This window comes from Gorilla gorilla, chromosome 15 (genome assembly GCF_029281585.2).
Source record: "Gorilla gorilla gorilla isolate KB3781 chromosome 15, NHGRI_mGorGor1-v2.1_pri, whole genome shotgun sequence".
Taxonomy (NCBI): Eukaryota; Metazoa; Chordata; class Mammalia; order Primates; family Hominidae; genus Gorilla; species Gorilla gorilla.
Window position 1 is genome coordinate 89,517,541 of NC_073239.2, and position 23,921 is coordinate 89,541,461.

Genomic DNA, 23,921 nt, shown 5'->3' on the forward strand with positions numbered 1-23,921 from the left:
ACAAGGCTGGGGCAGGTCCTGGTGGAGGCTTCTCCCACAGCCCCAGAGTCTGGTCAAGTGGCAGTCATGAAAATTCTCCAGGAGGGAAGTTGGGGCCAAAGGTAGGAGGAGCAGCACTGGGAGCCAAACGGAATGGTGAGGTGAGGACAGAAATGGTGGCAGGCAGCAATGTTGGTGGCTGCAGTGCTTTGTAAAAATGCCCACAAATTCCTTGGTCCTCCTCTTTTCAAGAAGTGGAGGCTATTCCCCTCTTCTTGAATGTAGACTGGGTTTAATGACTTGCTTTTAACAAACACAGTAAAGAAGAGTGACAATATGCAGTTTTGGAGACTAAGTTATAAAAGGCACTGTGGTTTCTGTCTTGACTGTGCACTCTGTCTCTATGTCTCTGTCTGTCTCCGATCACTCACTCTGGAGGAAGCCAGCTATTGTGTTGTGAGCTGCCTCATGGAAAGGCCCACATGGCAAGGAGCTGAGGGAAGCCTCTGTTCAGCCAGCAAAGAACTGAGGCTCTCAACGCAGCAGCTCATGAGGACCTGAGGCCTAATGGCAACATGAGAGTGAGCTTGGAAGTGACTCCTTCAGCCCTGATGGAGCCTTGAGATGCCTGCAGCCTTGGCCAACATCTGGACTGCAGCCTCATGGGACACCCTGTGACACACCACCCACCCAAGCCATTCCCAGGTTCCCAACCCTCAGAAGCTATGAGATAATAAATGTTCGCAGTTTTAAGCTGCCAAGCTGGGGGATAATTTGTTACACAGCAGTAGCTAACTAATACAATGGCAAAGGAGGAACAGTAAGGGGTCTGGCTGAACACCAGACATTTGACAGAACTCCTGCTTAGGCAGTGTCTGCATTGTGCTCCCAGCCACAGTGAGGCCCAGCACTGGGCTGGACAATGAAGGAGAGGAGCAGGGTTTGGGATTTTAGATCATTTATCTCTTCCATGCTATTATTATTTTTTTTTTCAGTGAATCTCCTTTAAAAGAGCTAATAGTGGGAACAAAGATAATTTCAGTGGCAATGTGAATGGGTGTGACCCCTCAGCATTTACAGCAAGGTGAGTGCATCTGCCTTCGGTTTCCTGGGTCCAACTTGTTTCCACGGCATGGCCCGAGGAGACTCACCGCACCAAAGAGCCTGCCGTCTTCCCCTCAGGCCTTGCCCTCCATGCCCCTGTCTCACCCTAACCCTGCTCTGCCTTCCTTCCACCTGCCTGAGCCTCTCTCACCTCCAACAAGCCTCCCCTTTAGGTTCCCCAGAACACAACCCCAGTGTTAGAAAGTCAGAGGCTTCCTAGAAGTAAGCCAAACTGATATGAGCAGAGGAAGAACCTGCAGCTAGTATTTTGGCCTAAAGAAAGCCATGTTTGGATACTTTAATGATCCTTATAACTTTTCCAAGGAAGCACCTTTCTATTCACTGATTTTGTTTTGATTCCCCATGGGGATCCTGTGAGGTGGGCAGAACAGATGGGAACATTCCTGATTTACAAATGAAGAAGTTGAGGCTCAGAATGGCTCAGGCAGCCAGCAAGTAAGTAGTGGAGCCAGGGCTAGTGGAACATCCATGTCTTCACATTCTAATCCCTTGGTCTCTCACTACACCATGTCCTAGGATGGCCAACCCAAAAGCGGCAACCCAGTGGCATTTCAGCTCCTTGTTTAAGCTGCTAAATATAGCAACATTTTCTCCTTGCATGCATAAGAAGTTTGCCAAGGCATGATGAAATATGTCACTGACTCTCTCCATGCCTCAGTTTCCTCCATTTGCACCACATAAGGGTGAACTAGCTGTCCCCTCAGGCCCCTTTGAGCCTCGATGCTCCGTGCCTCTAGCGAAATCCCTCAAGAAGCCAGACTTGCTTACATGAGGCAGAGCACTGAGTCCTCACCATCTGGCAGTGACTAATCCTGGAAAACCCTGGGGAAGAATTGCTCAGGAGTGAGCCAGTCCAGCCCACACAAAGGGGCCTGGAGGCTGCAGGAAGTAGGTCAGCAGCCTATGGTGGTGTTACTGGGCTTCAGCTCCTGACAGAAGCTCCTCAGCCCCTGGCTGGAGTGAGGAGGGGTCACGCCCCCCGCCACCTCACAGTCCCACTCAGACTTGCCAGGCCAGCTATTCCCACTTGCAGCTGGGTGTCCAGGTCCTCCCTAGGGCTCCTCCGAGTGACCGCCCATCACCAGCTTTCCCTGTGAAGCCTCTGAGAGGAGCACAAAAGACGGCTGGCATCCAAAGCCAATTTCACGCCACACCTCCATTACACTGTCAGTCAAGAAAGGACAGAAGTGTTCCCCACTCACCTTGTCTAAGAAAGGAACAAAAGAGCACACAGGAAGGATCCCCTTTTTGTCATCACAAGACTATACTACAATCGAGACACCCACAACCCCACCCCCACTGGAGACCCCAACGAAGGCTCACCGGCTCCTTTCAATCCTTTTCCCCCTTTCATTCTCCACCTCCCGATTTCCCCAAGTCATGAATTCACTTTCCAAATTGCAGTGGCAGGAGAACGGAAAATGAGGATGATGATGGTGACAACCAGCTTTCCCTGAAGTCTCTCACCCAGGTGTCTTGAGCCCTGGAGACACCTGATGTCCTTCAACACCCTCAAAAAGAAGAAACAGCAATTGCACTGAGCCAACACTGCATACGGGAGAAACATCCTTGGAGCTCCATGGGAGTACAACAAAACCCGGCACCATCTGGCGTCATATTACCTCTGCATGCATTTGCTTCCAAGCCCCAACATCCAGGCAGCACCGGGTCTGCACTCCTCCTGTATCTGTGATCACTAAACCCAACTGATAGATCTGTTTCCATCGGCCAAATTTTCATCTAAGATTCATCCTCTTTTCCTGACAATCAAACAAATATTTATCCAACAAATTCCTGAATGAGAATTGATCTCGCTGCTTACTTAGAAAGCTAGAGGGGATGATTTTTACATGGGCTTTCTTTTTTTCCTCTGGAGAAATTAGAGAGTTGGAATAGTACAAGAGAAAGCAAATCAATGGCTATTTCCAGTTACCAGCATCTGTCTTCAGGTTTAATAGAAATGATGCCCTAAGACATATAGTCTATTTGGCCTATTCAGTACAAAAACACCCATCAATATTAAAATAGTGCAGCAGGAGGGCCTTTCCTGGTACTTTGTAAGGGTAGACAAGAGCCTCACAAGTGTTCAAAGATTCACGAGGCCCTTCTGGATAAGCAGTGACAAACTCCATTCCATAATCAGAGAAATGAAACCATCAACCATCTCTAAAATGGCTCTGGTTCACCTGAGCATTAGGTGTGAGAGAATTAGGAATACATCACCAGAAATCTGACCTCCTTTCAGGGATAGCTAAATATGTGGCACATATACCACCATTCTATCCCATACCCATGGCAGACATTACTAATCAATTCAACATTGTCTTCCAATCTGCATGGATAAGACCTTATGATCCTTTTCAGCACAGCACTCCAAGTGGCTGTCACTGGTCTAGAGTTTGCATACAAGAAGAAAGCAACTTGCCATCCCTGAGCTAGGCACTATTAAGCTGAATAGGTTAAAAGTTTCATGTGAGAATTAAGGACTCACATCTTAAGCAGCTCACTGGTCGGATATATAACTTCTGTTTTCCTTTCCATGAGGCAGAAACTCTATCACAACAGCTAAGACCCAAACCAAATGGTGGCCATGTTTTGTGGTTGGACTCACAGTATTGCCACAGTCACATACTTCTGTCTTCAAAGCAAACAGAGATGCTAAGAAGGGATTTTTATTTTTTATTTTTTCAGAGATAGGGTTTCACTCTGTCACCCAGGCTAGACTAGAGTGCAGTGGTGCAATCTTGGTTCACTGCACCTGCCACCTCCTTGGCTCAAGCAATCCTTCCTCCTCAGCATCCACGTCCCCCTACCTGCCTCCCCCAGTAGCTGGGACTACAGGCATGTGCCACCATGCCTGGCTAATTTTTAAATTTTATATAGAGATGGGGTCTCCCTATGCTGCCCAAGCTGGTAAGAAGGGATTTTTTAATGATGGCGAATATTTTTTCTACTCCACCAGCTAGAAGGCATCAACCCATTCCTCCTTAAGTAATTCCTCTGTCTTTCATTGCCTGCAGCACGAAGTAAGCTTCTTAGCATTGCAAGCCTCTTTGCTGTCTGGCCACAGCTGCCTTTTTAAGATTCCTCTTCTTTTCCCACCATGGACCCCAACCCCACCATACCACAGAGAAGTATTTGCCGCATCCCACCCCCTCAACGCTCCTACACCCCCCACCCCCAAAAAAACCACTGTTCTTTTTGACTTGTACTTTTGCACACAAAGGTCTCTCACTATCTCTCAACTCCCATTCATGGCCAAACCTGTCAAACAGGTTGGCTACACAAAAGTGGGCCCATCGACCACTTGCATGAGCATCCCCTGGGGGCTGGTTAGAAATGCTCACCCCGGATCTGACCTAGGGACTGCAGTTTTAACAAGATCCCCAGGTGATTCGCATGCACAGGGTATTTTGAGATGCACTTCTCTAAACTCACTCCCTTTCTGGGACACCCACTCAGTCTTCACTCTCTCCACACTGACTTCCCTCCTCTCTTTTCCACCAAAAAAACTCTCATCAAAGGAGTGAATGTGTCCATGCAAATATGAATAAAAGAATAATAAACTGCTACTTCCACCTTTTGCCTGTCCTGGGAACTTCTATTCATCCTCCAAGTCCAGTCCAAAAGACCTCACTTCTGTGATGCCTTCTCTACCCTCTAATGCAGATAAGGAAACCAAAGTCCTGGGAGGATGGGGAATCTGCTTACAGCTCTGCAGCCACTAAGTGGAGTCCACCTGACTCCAAGCCCATGACTGCCCTCAGCATCGCCAGTGCACTGCCTTTACGAAGTGCATCCAGAAAGATGCCCACAACCTCAGATAAAAGCCCTTTGGCCACTGTCAGGGACAGGACTCCAAGGCTGGAACCAGTAAAACAAGTCTGGCTTTGCTGGTGGATGAGACCCCTTGGAGGCTGCTCATAAATCAGATTCCCTTGTTTAAGTTCTTAGCCCCTGATGACTACTGCTTACCCAGGCCTCTCAATCTCCCTGAAGACCTTTCTCCACCCCCTTCCTTCAAACACACATCCCAGGCACCCATCTCTTTTGCCCTCCTTGCCTCCATGGGGAATTTTTCCTTTGGAGAACAAGGACCTCAGAGTGGAAATGTCCATCACTGGTCTTCTCATTTCTCCAAGCCACAGCAATGCCATTTTGGCGACCCGGCTGCTCTCAAACTTCAGAGTTCAGAAGAATTACCGGGAGAGATGTTTTAAACATGCAGATTCTCAGGCCCCAAAGCTTCTAATTCCCCTGCCCTGGAGTGGGTAGGAATCTGCCTGTTTAGCTAGTGCCCTGAGGGGGCTCAGATGCAGATGGCCCCGGACACACTTGGAGACCCTCTGCTGCCAGCGTCTCCTGGGGACTCTTGCACATCAGCAAGCTGCTCTATAATGCAGCGTGTGGAACCTCAGCCAAGTCTTCCCACCACTCTCATCCTGAGTCAGCCTTGCTCAATGAGGGCTCGAAAGCCTTTCCTGCCCACCTCATCCTTCTTCTATAATGAGGATCAAGACCATGGGCTATGTACTACTGCTTTGTTAAGCTGGAAAACTTTAAAAGAACAAAAGGCCAAGGTTTACCACTCTTCTGCTTTGTTTTGGCACCACTAAACCTCTATGCCCATTCCCAGAAATTCTGTATTTCTTTCAACCCCATAGCCCATTGTCGACATACCCGTAAGTGTTTCAGACACGCCTGTGATTGTTGCATGCAAAGGACATCAATCCATACTGGCCAGTATCCAGGCACAAGCTGTCTTCCCGATAGCAATTCTCCTTGCCAGAGACCTGTGGGTCTCCTGCATAAACAGGAGGTCTTAGCTTCTCTCAGCAACTTGAGACAGGCACCATATACTCTCTCCCCAAGATAAGATCTTTTAGAAGACAAAGCATTTAGATTATTTCCTTTGTAGGATTAAAAACAAAACACAAATGCCCATTCCAGTATTTGTAGGACTGATTCAACTGGAGTAGTAGGAAAGATTTAGGATACATTTAAGACATGGTTTCCCTTGTTTCACTATGAAGCTTTGAGTATCTTAGGAACCTAATTAGATTGCACCTATTAAATGATGAATGGATTCAACAGCCCTAGAACAAGCATTACTTTTGATCATTTTCTATTTTAGCGTCTATTCAACTATTTTAAGAGGAATATACCTGAGCCAAAAATCACGAGGAGATGGCTAGCAGTAGCCAGATTGGTCCTAATTTATTGAGGGCAGTGAGGCAGACACCATCAATTCTTTAATCTCGCCAGGAGCTCCAGTCCATGGACAGTACCACTTCTCACCATATCTCCTCTCACATCGTCACTGCTCATGCACCTATCTTAGATTCCACATCCAGCCTTGCACGTGTCTGCCTACCCCTCTACCCCTTTTTCCTACTTACTCAACTTCCAGTTAATACCAACTCTTCACCTACTCTTGGCCTACACCAAGCACAGAAAAATACACCACTGTGCTGAGCAGTCGTGGTTTCAGTGGTGACCACAGATCTTGGCATTGTCCCCATATTTCCCTAGTCGAATTATTCTCCCATCTCTCTCTGTCTTTTCAAATCTCCCATATCTTATACCCCATCCTCACACTCTCCTTATTTAGTTGAAAAATACATAATCAGAATAAAACTATTGCGCCAGGCGCGGAGGCTCACGCCTCTAATCCCAGCATTTTGAGAGGTCGAGGCAGGCGGATCACTTGAGGTCAGGAGTTCAAGACCAGCTTGGCCAACATGGTGAAACCCCATCTCCACTAAAAATACAAAATTAGCCAGGTGTGGTTGTGCATGCCTGTAATCCCAGCTACTTGGGAGGCTGAGGTGGGAGGATTGCTTGAAACCAGGAGGCAGAGGTTGCAGTGAGCTGAGATCATGCCACTGCACACTCCAGCCTGGGTGACAGAGTGAGACTCTGTCTCAAAAAAGAAAAAAAAAAAAGAATAAAACTATCGCATCTTCTCCATGCCACACCCACCCAGCTCCCTGCCTCTGTATCCCTATGCTTGTCTCCCTCCTATTACCGGGAATGAACGGTCTCAGCTCCTAACCCAAAGCCGACTGGCACCAGGATCCCTACCTCTCACCCCGAGAATTTTGCTCCTGCTGTTATTCCCTCTTGCATCGTCAATGTCTCTCTCTCTCTCTAGCAGACCATTCAGCCAGCATACAAACAAGCCATAAAAGCTCCCATCTTCCAAAGAGATCCTTCCTGACCAAGCATCCCCCTCTGTTAAGTGTCCAATTTCTCTGCTCCTTCTTCTTTTAGCACAACTGGAAAGGGCCAGTTCTCTCCATGCCCCTCCTTTCCACACTCTCCCCTCTCCACACACTCGCCTAGCTCTCCTCCCACCTCACTGGCTGCCCCTTCTTGGTCTTCTTTGCTGAATCCTCCTCTTCTCCCTTTCTCCCAGTTCTTCCTTTTATGTGGACTCACTTCCCCTCAATGTCTTCTATACACTTGTTATTCCCAATTTATATCTCCAGCATGAACCTCTTTCTGAATTCCAGACTCATATATCCACTTGTCATGGTGGTTGGGAACCCAAAGAATAGAAAGTTAAAAAGACCTAAGTTAGGAAAGGATTTTGTGGGAAAATCCTCATCCCAAGGGGTGATGAGTACCCTGCCAGCCAGGAGGGGAGCCTTCAGCTGGGGGGCTGTGGAGTCTTTATGGAGGCAGGAGGTGGAACTCACAGCAAGCAGAAAATTAGTTGAATGGCACCAGCTTTAGGAACTGCCAGGATGCACTTTGGATCATGAATAAGTAAAGAAAAGAGGTCATCACAGGTTCCAGAAGAGTGAGGACAGAGAGAAGCAACAAAGTGAGAAGAGGAAGAAGGAAGGAGACAAAGAAGACAGGATACAAAGAAGAAGGGGGCTGGAAGGAGTGGGTGAAAGAATAAGAACTCAGAAAAGAGATTTTGGTTCTTGCTTATTCAGGAGCTTAACCAGAATTCTGGCCAAACTCTTTAAAAGATGCAGAAACTCAATTGTCTCACTCATCCCTGGGTGGCGGGGGGGGGAATTAATTTATTAGTACTATTGCTACAACTTTATGAGGCGCTTCCTATGTGCTAGGCACTTTGAACACACTTCCTTATTTACCTCTTAAAACAATCTGTGACTCAGGTATTAATGTCTCCATTTTATAGACAAAGAAGCTGAAGCTCAAAACAGCTAAGTAATTTACTCAAGACAACCCAGCCAACTGCTGGCAGAGACAGGATGAAAACACATATCTTATTCCAACCAACATCCATGCAAGTAACCACTACACCGCTCAGCCACAGGAAACAAGCACTGGGAAAGACCCTTCCCCTGACACAGGAGGCCGAGGGGCTGATGAGCAAACTCCAGAGAGCACTGGGCTCTGACCATCCGGTGGCCTCCCCTGCCAGAGGGCTGGGGCAATAGACACATCCCCACCTGTGCTAAAGTCCTGCTTTCCTCTCCACAACCCTCCCGCCCCATCCACACTCCACGCTGCCCTTGAGGGAAAAATGAGGACCCAGAGGATGGCCTGGGGATGAGGGGGGACTGCTCATTAGCTACCCAGCCGTGGTAGCTAATCTAAGATCCGGGATTAAAGGCACTCCCTGAATGACCCCAGGGCAAAACCAGGTCAAGGCCACTTCCAAACCCGCCCCGACAGAGTTAAAGGCGGCGAGGATCTAGAAAGGCTGAAAACACAAAGAAGTTAATCAGCTCCCTGAAATGAAAGGGGAGAAAAGAGGCTGGATAAAGGGATCAGCTGAAGGAAGCAGCCTGGCTTGGGAGAGAACACTCCACTCAGCCACGAGTCCACAGACTCAGGCCAGCACTGCCCCCGGGGCCAGGAGATCTTGGCGATGGCTCTCTGCTGTCTGTTTCCTTCTCTGTCAGACAAGCTCTAGGGTCTTTGCACCTGACAGCTGAGGATAGGGCAGCACCTGTGGCCAACACAGCCTCATCTGGAGTGGGTCCAGCCAATGCTATGACCAGCGGCTCTCTGTAGGTGCACACCCCATAGGTACCCTGGATCCACACAGATGCCCCCTCTAATTCCATGCTGCCTCTCCATCTGCCTCTTCAAGGTAAAAGGTGGATGGAGCTAGGGGGTCAGAAGGAGTCACAGGGATGGGTGAGCTAAGAGGACAAAGGAGGCGTCTCCCTCCAAGACAGGATCAGCGTGTGTGGGTGGGAGGTATACAAAACGCCATCTCTCCTCCACAGACACCCGGGAACAGTGCCTGAAACTTCCACCACTGATGTCGCTCCAGTGGCTTAAAAACCACCCTTCCAAAAATCCCCAGTTAAAATGCAAACAACTTTCTTAAAGAGGATAGCACTATCATGGGTTCCTCACTTGATCAACTCAGACACTGTCAGAACCAGAGTGAATCTTGGAGACCACCAAGTCCAACCCCTTCTTTAGACACAGAAGGAAACCAAGCCTCTAAGAGGTAAAGTGACTTGCTCAGGGTACAGGAAGAAGTGGCGCAGAGCTAGAACTGTAACCAGGTCTCCTAAGTCTTTCTGCAGCATGGCCCTGGCCCCTGAGGGAGGTGGCCCACGATGGGGGTGGGCAGGGGGTCTGGAATCTTGGCATCGTGCTCCAGGGCTGCTCCTTCTTCCTGTTCAGCCACCACAGCAAACAAGAGCCCCTGGGGCCTCAGCCAGCGACTGACCCCTCCCTGACCCTGCCTTCCGGAAGGATGAATGCACATCAGAAGCCAGGGCCAAAATATTCCTGGGCACTGTCTGCTCTGCACCCAGCTCTCTTTTTCCCAGCCTCTTAGGAGGGAGAAGTTTCCAAAAGGGACAGCTCCAAATGCTTTCACAGAAGGGGAGCCTCTCTAAGAAGTGCTCCTGTGTTTGGGCAATGGAGGTAAGTCAGGAAGACAGGGGGACGGAAGAAGAAAGTAATTTTTTAAATGTCACATTTTCACCAAAGTGGCATCTGGGAACTTTCAAGATCATCTGACTAATACCAGGTTGTATTCGTTATTTACAAAGATGGAGATGGAATCTCCTTTGAAGTAGTACAACCAAATGATGTCTGTGGCCTTAAAATGGGGTAACAAGAGGCAAAGAAATCTGGGGAGAGGAAAAGTGTCCTGCCAGGGGCTGAGGGTTTTTTTGCTCGCCTCCTGACAGTCTCACAGCCAGCCATGTCGTGGTAGGGTCCCACAGAGCTGCCCAGCATGGGGCAGGCTGGCCAGAGCAGCTGGCTCTTTGCAACCACCCAGCTTGCCTTTGCTGGGAAGCTCAGGCTCATTTGCACACTGGCATAACTCCACGTCACTGACCAGCCCATGGGCAACAGGACTCACAGCCAGGATGGGTTCTCCCTGGGGCTGGCACGACTCTGTTACTGCACATGTGCATTTTCCTGATCCTGGGCAAGTTACTTAAACTTTCTCAACCCCAGTTCTCCAGCTATAAAATAGGAACACCCCCTACGTCACAGGATTGTCACATAAGGGACAATGAGGCTAGAGAACCTGGGGTAACGTGGAATTGACTCTCAGTGAGCCTGGTTCCCTTTCTCTCACAATAAAAGCCGGCACCACCTGCTCCAAAGGTAAAGTCTACGGGGAAAGTCTTTCCCAGTGAGCCCTGAACAAAACAGAGGGCCCTTCCCCACAAAGCTTCCCAGGCTTGGAGAGGCGGGTGGTCCCCATGACTCATTGGTGGTGATGGGCTGACTCATTTGGGCAACTGTCCTTAATTTCCCTCCTCCCATTTTGGGAGTCCTGGAGCATTCGTTCCCCAAATGAGGCTTGCAGCCAGAATGAGCTGTGATTAGCACAGCAGAGACCAGAAGGATGGTGCTGGGGGGAGGCGGGGGAAGCTGCAGAGAGTTTCCTGAAATTAAGGCAGGAGAAGCAGGGAGGCAAGGTCTTTCTCCCTGGACCATTTAGCAGACAGAGACTTCCTTTAGAGCCAACCTTCTCAACCTCTGCTGGGCAAAATCAACTCAGAGGACTGCCTGCAATAGCCCTAATATGGCCCTCAGAGGCAGACCTGGGGTGTTTATCGCAGAGCACACCATGAAATTTCAAACCACTCTGTAGGTAACATAGGTGGGTGCATAAAACAGAATATTGCCCCGTTGCACTGAATGCACAATTAACAGTGGGCCCCAGAATGCGGGCTGTACCAGATCTACATAAACATTACAATCTGAAGGCAGATGAACAAGAGGGAGTTTGCAAGGGTTGGGTGAGACCACGCTGTACAAGGCCCAGGTGCTGTATAGATGATGCAGAGGTGGGTAGGGTGGGAAGAGAGGTCAATGTGAGGGCTCACATCCAATTGTTTTTCCTTTCCTCAGGAGGAGGATGGATATTCTTCTGTTGTGGGTTTCAATTCCATGCTGTCAAATAACCTCTTTAGTCCAATGCTCTGCCACTTTCAGCCAGGCATAAGCAAGACAATTGTCACTGAACATTATTGGGAGTAACATGCAATGGCACATGCACTAATGCGAACATCAGAAGGAAGACCCGGAGTCTAGTCTGGCCCTATCACTTCTGTATAGCTTTGGCCTGAGTCACTTAACCCTTCCGAGTGTTGGTCTACTCATCTGCTAAGTGGGACAATAACTTCTGACAAGGCTGCTAGGAAGATTACATTGAGAGTGCACTGGTGATTATTCAGCATGTCAGGGAGGGCCTACCACTCCGGGCCTCCACGGAGTGGATGGCTAAGATCCCCTGACTCCCAGTGCACACTCCTCACACATGGCTGCACCTCTTTCAGCCTCAGGGGCCAGCGAGGAGCCTACCGACAAGGTGAGATGAAGAGCGAAGAGAATCAGTGATGGAAATGGAAGCCAGCAGTCAGGGCTTGCAAGCTCAGCCCTTCTCAGGTCCTCCAAGAAGTAAATCAGCTAGGGTCAGACCCCAAGGAGCTTCACGGCCAGCAACTCAGCCTGGTTTCCTCTCTTTTCCTCGCATCACATTCAGTGACCTATCAGTCTAGATAGAGGGTGCTTTTTCAAATAAACCCTTTTCCAACTTGTCTAGGAGAACAATTATAGATTTTGATCCCAAAGTTAAATTGGCCTGTCAGATACAAAGCTTTCTGGAGCCAGCCAGCATCTCAGGATATCCCACACTCCTCCCAAATGCATTACCACCCAGCAGGTAGTGTCATCGCAGTTTCTCTGGTTTCAGAATAATAACTGGTGGGAAATGCCCATGGAATTGACACTCAGCACTTTGAAGATTTTATCAGTTGGGTAAATATCACCCAGAAGACAGGAGAAACTGGGGTTCTGTTACGACATCTACAACTAGAAGGAGTGCTGATCACTTCTTTTCCCCATGAGGTCTAGGATCCTATAACCACGACAGGATCAGAGGCAACCTGGTGGGGAAAGGTAGACAAACCCAAACTCCTTACATGCCCAGTTCAGCTGTCCTCACAGTCATCCTACACATCACATGCATCCTGCTCAAGAGCTCGTGGCCAGCCTCCTCCTTCCTACAGTGCCCTAATGCCCTAGTGAATCAAGCCCCACCACAGTGTGGACGCTCGTAACATACCTGTGACTCCCCCCAGCAGCCCGGGATCTTCCTTCCACTCCATTCACGCTCATCTCTGCTCGGGCTCCAAGCCTTCTGGGCCCATTCACACCTCTGAGCTTTTGCTCAGGTATTTCCCACTCTTGCTCTCAGTGGTCTGCCTTCTCTTTATCTACCCCAACTCTATGCCTCTTTCTATACTTCCCCCGCTACTCCAACCTGCACTGGACCCTTTCCTGAGCCTACCTGGCACTCACATTTTGCACCAAGTTGGCACTTAATTTTAAATGGTCTTGTCTTGAATAATATGCTAACCACCTCTTTCACCTCCTCCAGAACAGAAAAGGTATCTTACACAGTGGAGAAGGCTTTAGAGCCAGAAAAATCCTTGATTGGAAAAATCAGACTTTACCAGCAATCACTACTGCCTTTGTCAACTCAATCTCTCTGAGCCTCAGTTTCCATCTCTGTAAAATACGAATTGTAATCTTAATCTCAAACAGCTGTTATATGGCTTTAACAAGTTAATATCTATAAAAAGCCTAGACTCAGTAACTAATGCATAGAAAGTATCCCCCAAAAGGTTATTCCAGTTCCCCTTTGTTTCTTTTATGTCTTGCAGAACCTAGCACATTATGGCAACACAAGACATTTGGTAAATGTTTGATTCATTTATAAGTAGTATAAAGAAAACCAGTAACTGGAGGGTCATTATACAAAGTAGCAGCATGCAGTCAAAACACATTGATCTATTTTTCAATTATGGACAAAAAGTTGAGATCTATGGAGGGTAAAACAGTCTATTTTAACTAAAGAAGTTTTCAGGATTACAAACTGCCAGTCTCTCTGTACTCATCACTCAGCCAAGCAGAAGTTTCAGCACAAATGTTCATGCTGGCAATTCATACTACATTCTTTCTTACATAAGTTATCTCCATCCCCAAACTCCATAATATGTATGGTCCACAGAAAGTTCACTTCACGTGCTAAATGTGGTACAATCCTTGCTACTTCTTTAAATCAAACACAGAGCAAAATTTTTCTGGAGTTCTTTTTAAAATTATTCAGAAAGAATGCCGATAACTTCTTTTCTGAAGCAGAATTTTTGTCATTTATCTATATATGTAACATATATAAATATAATTGTATATATAATTAAATTCGTCTTCTAATAAGACCTTTCCTCCCCAGATTGGAGACAACATAGTAGACAACCATGAATATTAGTGAGGTCATTCAACCAAAATCATGCTGAGAATAATATCCAAGTCCTGTGAGCAATTATGAAATCCATGCACCAAAGATGATGTTGGATGTGGTGGTGTCCAGTGAGATGAAAACTGGAGTGGAATTCAGATGGAGTTTCAGCAGAACCATTTTCACCTGGTGGCCTTTTGGCCTTACTGTTCTTACAGTTTCTTCTCACTGTCTCTTTTTCACATACTTGGCATTTCTCTGGAGGAAAATGTGTCTTGCCACTGCATTCACTTTTCAGCTGGTGGCTCATGCTACCAAAACAATGGAAGTCAACAAAAGGCTTGAAACATTGCTTCAGTGTGAATAGAAACAAGCCTAGAAATGTAATTTTAGTTAGTGATCATAATACATATCCGTGAAACTAATCTTCTCCACGTCTCCCCACTTCCTGGTGGTGAGTTAGGCACCAACTCTTCCAGGTCATCTAGCTATAATGTAAAACATTACAGAACTAAATGGGGACCCCAAGAGGTCATCTAACCCATGCCCCCAACTCTATGCAAGAGAAATGCTTGCCTATCAGTGAGTTCCCCATCAGCCTCGACAGTCTAAAATGCTTGGTGTCAAAAGAACTGCTTGTCTATTTGTTTTAGGCACCAAGGTGTTTCTCCTGTGCTCCCTGGAGACCAAATGTAATTGGTCAGTGCCTTTATCTCAGTGATACACATAATAACAGCTATTAAGTGACGCCTAATTCTTTTCCCCAAGTTAAACAACCCCAAATCCACAAACCTTTCCTTAAAGGGCTTATTGTTCATCCTGTTAAACATATTGTTAATAAGCTTTTCTGTACTTTTTGGATTTTCCACAGTCTTTTTCCGCTAATTCAAACACAGTGGTGTCAAATATTAAATAGAGCTGAAGCATTGCTTCCCAGACCTTCCACATCATTCCTAGTTTAACGCAGCTTGGTTATCATGCTTTCTTAAAAATAAACAACACAATACTCCTCCAGCTTGTGATCCACTACAACTTCCAGATCTATATCAGCTATAATTGTGCCTTGCCAGGTGATGGCCAATAATACAATCAACATAATCCAGTCAAGCAGATTGATGCTAAACCATTGATGACCACTGTCATCACCTCTCAAAAAAGTATTTCCTAGTCTGGTGTAAAGAAAGATCAGGTAACCAAACGATGTGTGTTGTTCACACAATGTTTAATAAAATACAAAGCATAGCATTTTCTAACTTTTAGTTTGAAGACTCTTTCTCCTCCTGGTCTATGCCTGAAAACTAACTTCTGGGTGACTTCATATGTGATCACAGGGTAGAGCTTGGAGAAAATGAAACAGATATTTAACATGCTTATCCCAAACACTGCCCCTTTTCAGGAAACTTGGAGGTAACTGGGGTAACTTAGCAATAAACCCCACTGAAAGTTATCCTGAGGTCTGAAAGTCACTGATCCTCTCAGCACAATGGAGTATCCACTAACAATGGCTAAAGAGCATCTCTTCAATAAACTTAGCTTGACTACTACCACCTATCATGACTAGCTCATCGACCACCCTTCAGGATCATTCCATGTGCAACTAGTAAGAAAGTTTCAATTCAGTAGTAGGTCTGGCATCAGTAATCTTCTCCACCATCCAAGGAAGAACATGTTATCTTATTGGTTGTTTTGGGAAGTGAAGTAAGAAGTTGGGAAAGTGTGATTCTGAATATGAAGAATCTGAGTACTTAGGAAGAAATATATCTCAGCAACATCCTCAACATTCCATAATTAACCACTTTAAGGAGCCACAGCCATTAAAGAATCTGTGCTGACCCCAAAGAGACCATTTCTCTAATGGCAACAACTCCACATCTCCCAAGTTGGGCCCCACTCATTGTCTCCTATCATTTGTCTCATACAGATGAAACTCTACCATCTATGTTCACTTAACTCATAAGGCCCAAGTTGCTAGAGATGAATAATATTAGTCATGATGTCCACAACGGAGAGTCACTGTTATGCATTGCTGGATTATTCATAGACACTTCTGGTAAACATGGCACTACTGCAGTTTGGACTCTGCACCAAAACTAGAAAAACTAGTAAACAGCTTTCCAAAATCTTGTGGTGAGATTTTTCTGGCTGTGAAACATTTGTTGCATTTGGCCATGAAATAGTTTACAGTACTGATCATGAAATGCATCAGTAGCCTTTCACCTGGTAATGTGAAATTCTCTTTCCGTAGTCCTGAAGCTTAGAAAATGCCCTATTACCACCACCACCACCACCCCCAACTGAGCAGTGCAATACTCTCATTTCTAAATTAGGGATCAGCAAACTATGTCTTGTGGGCCAAATCTGGCCAATTGCTTATTTTTGTAAATAAAGTTTTATTGGAACACAGCCACGCCCATTCCTGTACATATCCTCTGCAGCTGTTTTCAGGCTTCACCCAGAGCTGAGTAGTTGTGACAGATGTTTGCCTTACAAAGCCTTAAATATTTGCTATCTGGTGTGTTACAGGAGAAATTTGCTGATCCCCATTATAAATGATAAGGCAAAAAAATTGCCTATTCAGAATAACCTCCTCTCCAACCCAACAAAAGAAAACAAAACCAGAAAACAACCATGACCCCAGCGAGTAGTGTTTGCATACTTAAAAGCCAGCCTAACTCTCTTACAAAGTATACTCTGAAATAAGATGCATATAAAACATAAAATACTATTTGATGGCACAGTAGGGTGACTGTAGTCAGTGGTAGCTTAATTGAATATTTTAAAATAATGTAAAGAGTGTAATCAGATTGTTCATAACTCAAGGGATAAATGCTTAAGGGGCTGGGTACCCCATTCTTTATGAGTGCTTATGTTCACATTGCATGCCTGTATCGAAACATCTCATGTACCCCATAAATATCTACATCTACTATATATCCACAAAAAATTTTAATTTAAAAAATTTGTAAAAGTCTATATATAAAATACTTACAAGGTTAATTTAAATTAAAATTCCGGAAGGATTTTTTTAATGAAAGGAAGTTCTGAAACTGATGATTTAGGGATATAATAAAACTCAAATATGGTTCTAGTTACATGGAGTGATTTGGGTTTCTTAGAAAAGAAGCGTAAAAGGAATGTGATGTAATAGACAACTGGTCATCAATAAGAATAAACTGAATTTTTTAAAAAATCTCTAAACTGTACAACTCTACCCAGAGTTCTAAAGAGAAGGTCTTCCAGGTACATGCAGAGGAAAAAGAAATGGATAGGGGAATGTATTCTGGTGGAGCATATCCTGAATCATCCCTAACATGTGCTGAATAATGACCTAGCTCCATCCAGAGACCAACCCAGGGACCCATTCCCACCACATAACAATCCTAAGTCAGGATACTGCTAGAGGCATCCATAGATTAAGGCAAAGATCCGCTGTTATGAGAATCTGAACAAGGCATGCCAACCTCAACTTCCACCTTACCCAGACTGGCGGCCCTTGGGAAAACTGCCCCAAAGCCATCTAAGTGTGCCCAGTAGGCACATGGTCATGTTCAGTTAGGGCACTCAAAGCTGATCTTCAGTTTTCATTTTTCATTTATCGCCAACACTGAAAAATGGGGAGATCTCATCAAAATGTTTGAATTGTGACCTCCCTTGAAAAAAAAAGATCTGGGAACCCTGGGCCCACCTCCTGCAGGCTGCATCCCCTGAGCTGAGTCACAGCTGCCCCATTGGAAGCACAGGTGCTTCCTGGTTTGAGACACTCCCTACCACTCCTGTTGTCTCCCTGTGACCTGAGACTGAGCCTCAAGGGCTGTTCCACATCTCTCTGGCATTGTCATTTATGTCACACCTGCCCTGCTTCATTCACCAAAGATATCTGCTCTGTCGGCATCGGATTTGCAACCCCAGAGCTAACCATCTATGGTAACTACATGTTTCCGAGTGGATGAGGAACATGATTTCTTTCTCTCTTTTTCATTCTCTGGCACATGTGTGTACTTTTGCCCTCCCTCTTGGTCAGTGACCATCTATAGACAGAAAGCACATCATTCTTGGACTACAACCCATTATCAGACACGTGAAAAAGTCAGTCCCTGTCCTCATGGCCCACTATTATGGACATTTGATCATCCTGGATCTCCTCTATCCTTAGTTATTTACATTGATAGTACACCTTCATGCCAGACCTCTCATCCCTGTGAGCAGCCCAAAGATAGTATCTGCAAAGAAAGCCTGAGTCATGAGGAAAGACACACTCTAGGTAGAAAGCACTGGCCCATCAGAACCAAGGTCCTCTTTTCTAGAGAGTAAATTAGAGGGTGCAATCGCTTCCCATGGAAGAAGATATTTTATTCCTTAGGTGACTTCTTAATTGAACCTAATGTCTCAAATTTTGAGTCACTATAGGAAGTGGGTGATGTGTAATAAATATGTGAAACTTCATTTTACTCTGTGTTCAGCAAAAGATACATGGATAAGCTAAATGTGGTTTACACATGCAATGAAATACTATTTAGCCTTCGAAAGTAGGGAAAGTTTGACACATCTACGTAAATAATCCTTGAAGATATTACACTAAATGAAATAAGTCCATGACAAAAGGACAAATGCTGTATGATTCCATTTATACAAGGTACTTAGAGCAGTCAAATTCAGAGGCACAGAAAGTAGAATGGTGGTTGCCAGGAGCTGGGGAGGGAATGGGGAGTACGTGTTTAAATGGTACAGAGTTTCAGTTGGAGAAGATGAAAAAATCCTAGAGATGGATGGTGATGATGGTTGCACGACAATGTAAATGTACTTAATGACACAGAACTATATCTTAAAAGCGGTTAGAAAGGCAAATTTTATGTAATGCATATTTCATCACAATAAAAAGGAAAAAAAAAACCCTAAGGAGGGCACCATATTGGTGTGGGGCTTTCTTTTTACTGCTAGGAAAACTTACAAAGTCCATAATGCAAGGCATAACGTGATATTCAGTCTAAAGAAAGATGGAGTACACTAGCAGCAGCATTACAGTGTCATGTTCATCTCCACTTGGCCCCACTGGGGGCCAGCAATGCTCAAAGGTCAAGACCTGGCCTGACATGCTCACCTGGTTCTGTCTGACCTAGAGGACCCCTCAGAGAAGAGGGCCCATCTTCACACACATGGAAAGCCTACCCCGGGGGTTCCAGCTGACAGCTGCACCAACCGGCAGCTTGGGAGGCTACACCAACAGCACCTTCCAGGCAATGAAAATTTTAACCTCCCACCTATTCTAAGCACACATTAAATCTTGCATTTTTGTGCAAAACTTCTATTCTTGGCACAGGTGTGACAGCAACCTTGGACAGGTATACTAAGTCGGTTCACATAATCAGGCTTTCAATCCATCAATTTTGGCCATGGAGAGGGTGATGATGGTGATGGTGATGGGGGAGTGGGTGACAGCAACCCTGGCTCAGAGAATGAACGCTGGCACCAACCCTGGGCATTGTTCACTTTCCAGGCCACCATCTGTCAGCCAAGCCAGTGGCAACTGCTGTTCTAGACCATGCTTGTAAATAAAACAACAAGGTTCAACAAATCTTGGCATGGAAGTGGGAAGAATCATCTCAGGAGTCCCTGCCGCACGACGGCGTGAAAGTGAACTCACACAGGATGAGCTTGGTTGGTCAAGCAAATTTTACAGAGATGCTATAGGAGCATTGGAAACAGACTTTTATTTAACAGAAACTTACACACACTTGGTACAAACCCTACATTATGCAAACCTTTATCACAGTTCTACACAGGTTGTCACTTGTGGGAGTTGGTCGGAAAGCAGATTATTATGATAATTATTAGCATTTTGACAAGGGACATTTTCTACCAGAAAACGTCAGAGAAAAGGGCTACAAAATGATACAGACACTCTCGGTGATCCCCTCCACCAACAGGACTGGCTTTGAACAGGAAACCTGAAAGGACTGGCAGGAAGTCGGTGCCCACCTGCCCTGCCCTTTCAGAGGCCAAAGAGATTCTCAGGCTCAGAACCATTTCAGTAACACTGTGACTCAAGGACCTCTGCTGACCAGAATACCCAGCCTTAGACTATTCGTGTGTTATTATGACTCTGCTTACAAGGGAGGGAAACCCAAGAGCATGGCTGTGGGAAAGCCCAGTGCAGTGGGGAGCCTGCGGGTAGAACCCAGTGGCTCAGCCAGTCAGCCCTGCACCTTTGCTGGGCCACAGACACAGCGCCGAGATACATCCCATCGGCCAAAACGCCCACTTCCGCCAGCTCGGCCAGAAAGGGCCACGTTAGAACACTCGCCGTCTTCCTTGGCTCCCACCAGCAACTGAATTTGAGGTTCTCATCCTTCAGGTCGGCCTTCCTAGCCCTTGGGGACAGCTCTGGAAGCTCAGGCCCCAGAAGCCAGCTCAGCAGAAGGTTCCCTTTGCTCATCTCTTCTAGGAGTTGTTAGGTGACTGAACTAATATCACCTCAGCTGATGCTTTTATTTTTGTTTTTTTTTTTTGTTTTTTTTCTGCATTATTTTAAACAAAGCTCTCTGTGTTCAAATCTATTGAACTTGAGGGGATATATTCCATCAATAGATGGAATTCCTTTCTGAGCTAGACCTCATCAGACATGATAACTAGGAGGCAGGCTGCTTCTGACATTCAGATAAAAGGGGCTTGCCTGGGGTGAGGGGGCAGTGAGGGTGGGGGAAACTGCTGATTTGTGGCTAAGTTATTTCAGTCAAGTCTTAACACACAATCATTTAACATCACCAACACTTTCAATAGACTTTTGAAGGAGGAAAAAAAAACTGATCACTCCTCACTTACCACATCCAACTCGCAGAAATAAAAATACCTAAAGCACATACATGAATGGCTTTTTAAAAAGCCTGAGAGAGCAGAGTTGATCTTTATTTTCTTATTTAAAATGTGGGGCATTTTTCTTTAGAGTTAATATGCAGTCTTTTATTTTACATTAAGTACTCTTATGATTTCATGTCTTCACAAAATTGCGCTTAACTTTTGAAGTAGGAGGTACTTCAAACAAAAATACTGTGCAATGTCAGCACTTTTTTCCTTTTAAATATTGAAATAAATAAAATAGTTAACTCTTTTTTTCCATCAGTTTGTTTGTGTTCAGTTATTTCTACTGTAGAGTAATTCCAGGCAGACCTGGGTACTTTCTCACAGACAATCAAAGAAAATATAATGAAGATTTAAAAAGAAAAAAAAAATCTTCTTATTGCACAAACTGAGGCCATTCCCAAGGCTTCTGTGGGCTGGGCTGAGCTGAGTTGCGCTGCAGGATTTTCCACTCCTGTGCTGGCTCCTGTGTTGTCTGAAACACACGCACAGGAGGGGGCTGGGCAAGGGAAGAGGAAGAAGAGGAGGAGGAGGAGGAGGTGCCAATCATCCTGGCTTCTTTTCACCTTCTTCGGAAATGGCTTGCTTGAAGGATGCTGGAGTCCCCAGGTCATAATGTTGACTGCAGAGGGAAAGGCAATGAAAGATAAAACAAAAAACAACAGCATGGAACAACTACTTAAAAAAGAAAGATTAAAATTAAGGGGTGACAGAAATGAAATGAATTAAAACAAAAAAAAGAAGAAGAAGAAAGAAAGAAAACCACCAACTAATTGCCAAGTTAACGAGGCTAGGCCAGGTGCAACAAAAATCAGGGTAGTGTGTCCAGCGCCTTGAACTTCAGCAGCATGAGATCAGCCAGGAATAGGGCAGGTCAGTTGCTACTGGGCCAGAGGCAGAGAGAACACAGCTGGATGGTCAATTCCCAGGTGGTGTAGCAGGCAGAACTGGGTGTTAGCAAAAAAAAAAAAAAAAAAAAAAAAAATTCCCCTCCACTTAGAAACCAAACAAACTGAATCTTTTCACAGTTAAAACACCCCAGAAAGAACCTTTATGATGTCATCTCTCTCCCTGTCATCCAAGTAGAAATGAGTAGTTCTATGGTATAGAACCAATTCAGCCACAGAAAACCCCATCAGATGCCTCATTTGGCCTAAGCCCAAAAGGACACTGCTTCCTTCACAAGCACACACACTCAGCCCCAACCCTGCCCCAAGTGATTCAAGTGTGTCAGAGTTACTCGGAGACAGTCCCCAACCAAGAGACCAGTTCCAGTCCTCTACTAGCACAGTGATCCGTTTGTCAGCCTTGGAACCTGGTGGTGGTTCACACAGGTGGGCCCTTTTGCCTGGATAGCAACGCATAGCTTTTGCTTCTAGCTGAAATGAAATCTGCCATTTTGGTCTTTGGAACGGAGTAGTTGACACAAAGGAGTGAGCAATGAAACCAAGTACTACCACATTTCACCCCGGAAGCAGTTTCTGAAAGCAGAGATGGGTGTCCCAACAGTGCCTAGATCACATTAAGCTGAGCGATAAGGGAGGGAGAAGAGGGAGAATGGGCCTAAATGGAAAAAGGCCAAGCCAGCAAGGAAAAAAGCTCAAAAGCAAACGAGCAGCTCAGCCTCTTCCAAGTTGAAAGGCCCCTCCCCTGCCCCACCTCTCCTGGTACCCAAGCATCACTCAATGGCCAGGTGCACAGGCCTGGGTTAGATGCTCTTCCAAAGCTGAGACTCCATTCATCCAACTTTCCTCCTTGACCAAGTCCTCCCTCCACACCTGCTCCTGTTCCTTGCCTCTACCCCATCCCACCCCACTGTCTCCCTTTCTGATCCGCTTTGCTGGTGCACCCTACCCCCACTTCCCTCATGCTCTTTGTTGTCACCACCTGCCTCTAGCTCCTTCCCTTGACTGATCAAACCCAGGTGACCTTTCCTGGGACCTCCCACAGAACACCTGCCGATTGTTCTCTCCATGGGCATCTGTCATCATTTCACTCCCTGCCAGGAGTCTTTCTGTCCCTCTCCCAGTGCCCTGACCCCTCTGGTCAGATGTTACCTGCCACTCTGTAGTGAGTCTGTCTCATAAGCTTACCCCACACCTTTCAGTTCCTTCAAATTTCCACCCCGACCTCCCAACACACACACGCATGTATTTTTCCTTTGCCCCACTAAAGCCACCTAGAAAATCGTGCGTGAGTCCCAACTTGGCACTCCTAACTTCCATTTTCTCTTTTGTTTCCTCTGGTTAGGTCAACTGCAGGCCATAAAAATGAAACAATGTGCAGCTGTGTTCTTAGTCTCCTGCTCTCAATCCCCTGCAAGAAGGCATAGTTTTCTACCCCTCCACACATGGTCAACCCCTCCCCACCCCTGTCCTGACATCCCCCTTTTCTCTCCTTTACCCCTCACCACCACCTCACCACCTCCCACCTGCCCCCTCTGACTTAACCACTGGATGCTGTGTCCAGAGACTTCTCCATTCTTTCTGTCAACAATATTTATTAAGCATCCTCTATGCATAGAGTGAGATTTGGTAAGACTTCCACTAATTATCTCAGAAACTGCTCAGTTCTCAGTTTATGTCAACAAATAATTATGGCACATTGGTGTCAGGCACTGTCTGGAGGACATGAGTGATATCACCTTTGCCCTCAAGGAACATGCCATCTGTTTGAGAAGGACTACAAGCAAACATGATGTATTGTGATAAGCACAGGAGCGGCAGGAACAAAATGCTACGGAATGGTACTTAGGCGGGTTTTCAAATGGTGATTTTTGCCATTTTACATGCGTTAGGTTGTGATTCCCAGCTTTGCCTTTTGTTCGAATATTATCTCCATTGTCTCTGACAATAGACATTCTTGCCTACAGATTCAACAGCAACGGTCCATCTGGAGCTCTTTGTTGATCTAGATGGCTTGCTCCAAGAAAATCTTCTTGTCTACTGAGATCCATGGCAAAAATAATCACATACTACCCTATGACAGCTCTTACATGATTTTAACTATTTGTGAATTTCTAGTCTGATCCACTAGGTCACAAAATAAATCCAATGGCCAATAAATTAATTGCCCCGTGTTTAATTTTATCCTATCCTTCACAGTGCTGAGCAGTCACATGCATACTGTTATTACTCAGTCCCTAGTTGCCAAATGAACCGAGGTATATCTGAATGAAAATGTTATCATCCAAGGTCTGTAAACAGAATAGCCTGAAATCTCAGCTGAAAGGCCAAATGTCTGAGTC

General features: G+C 45.8%; 1 protein-coding gene across 3 annotated transcripts in view; it reads right to left on the reverse strand.

Moving 5' to 3' along the window:
- DPF3 (double PHD fingers 3) overlaps nucleotides 1-23,921 on the reverse strand; it is a 276,138-nt gene that overhangs the window by 22,604 nt on the left and 229,613 nt on the right. The window contains exon 10 of one of the 3 annotated variants that reach the window (XR_008671182.2): nucleotides 19,511-21,296. The exons of the other annotated variants lie outside the window; for them this stretch is intronic. The gene's annotated coding sequence lies outside the window, so the exon portion shown is untranslated. Of the gene's footprint in view, nucleotides 1-19,510; nucleotides 21,297-23,921 lie in introns of those variants that run through there. 3 annotated transcript variants of the gene reach the window in all.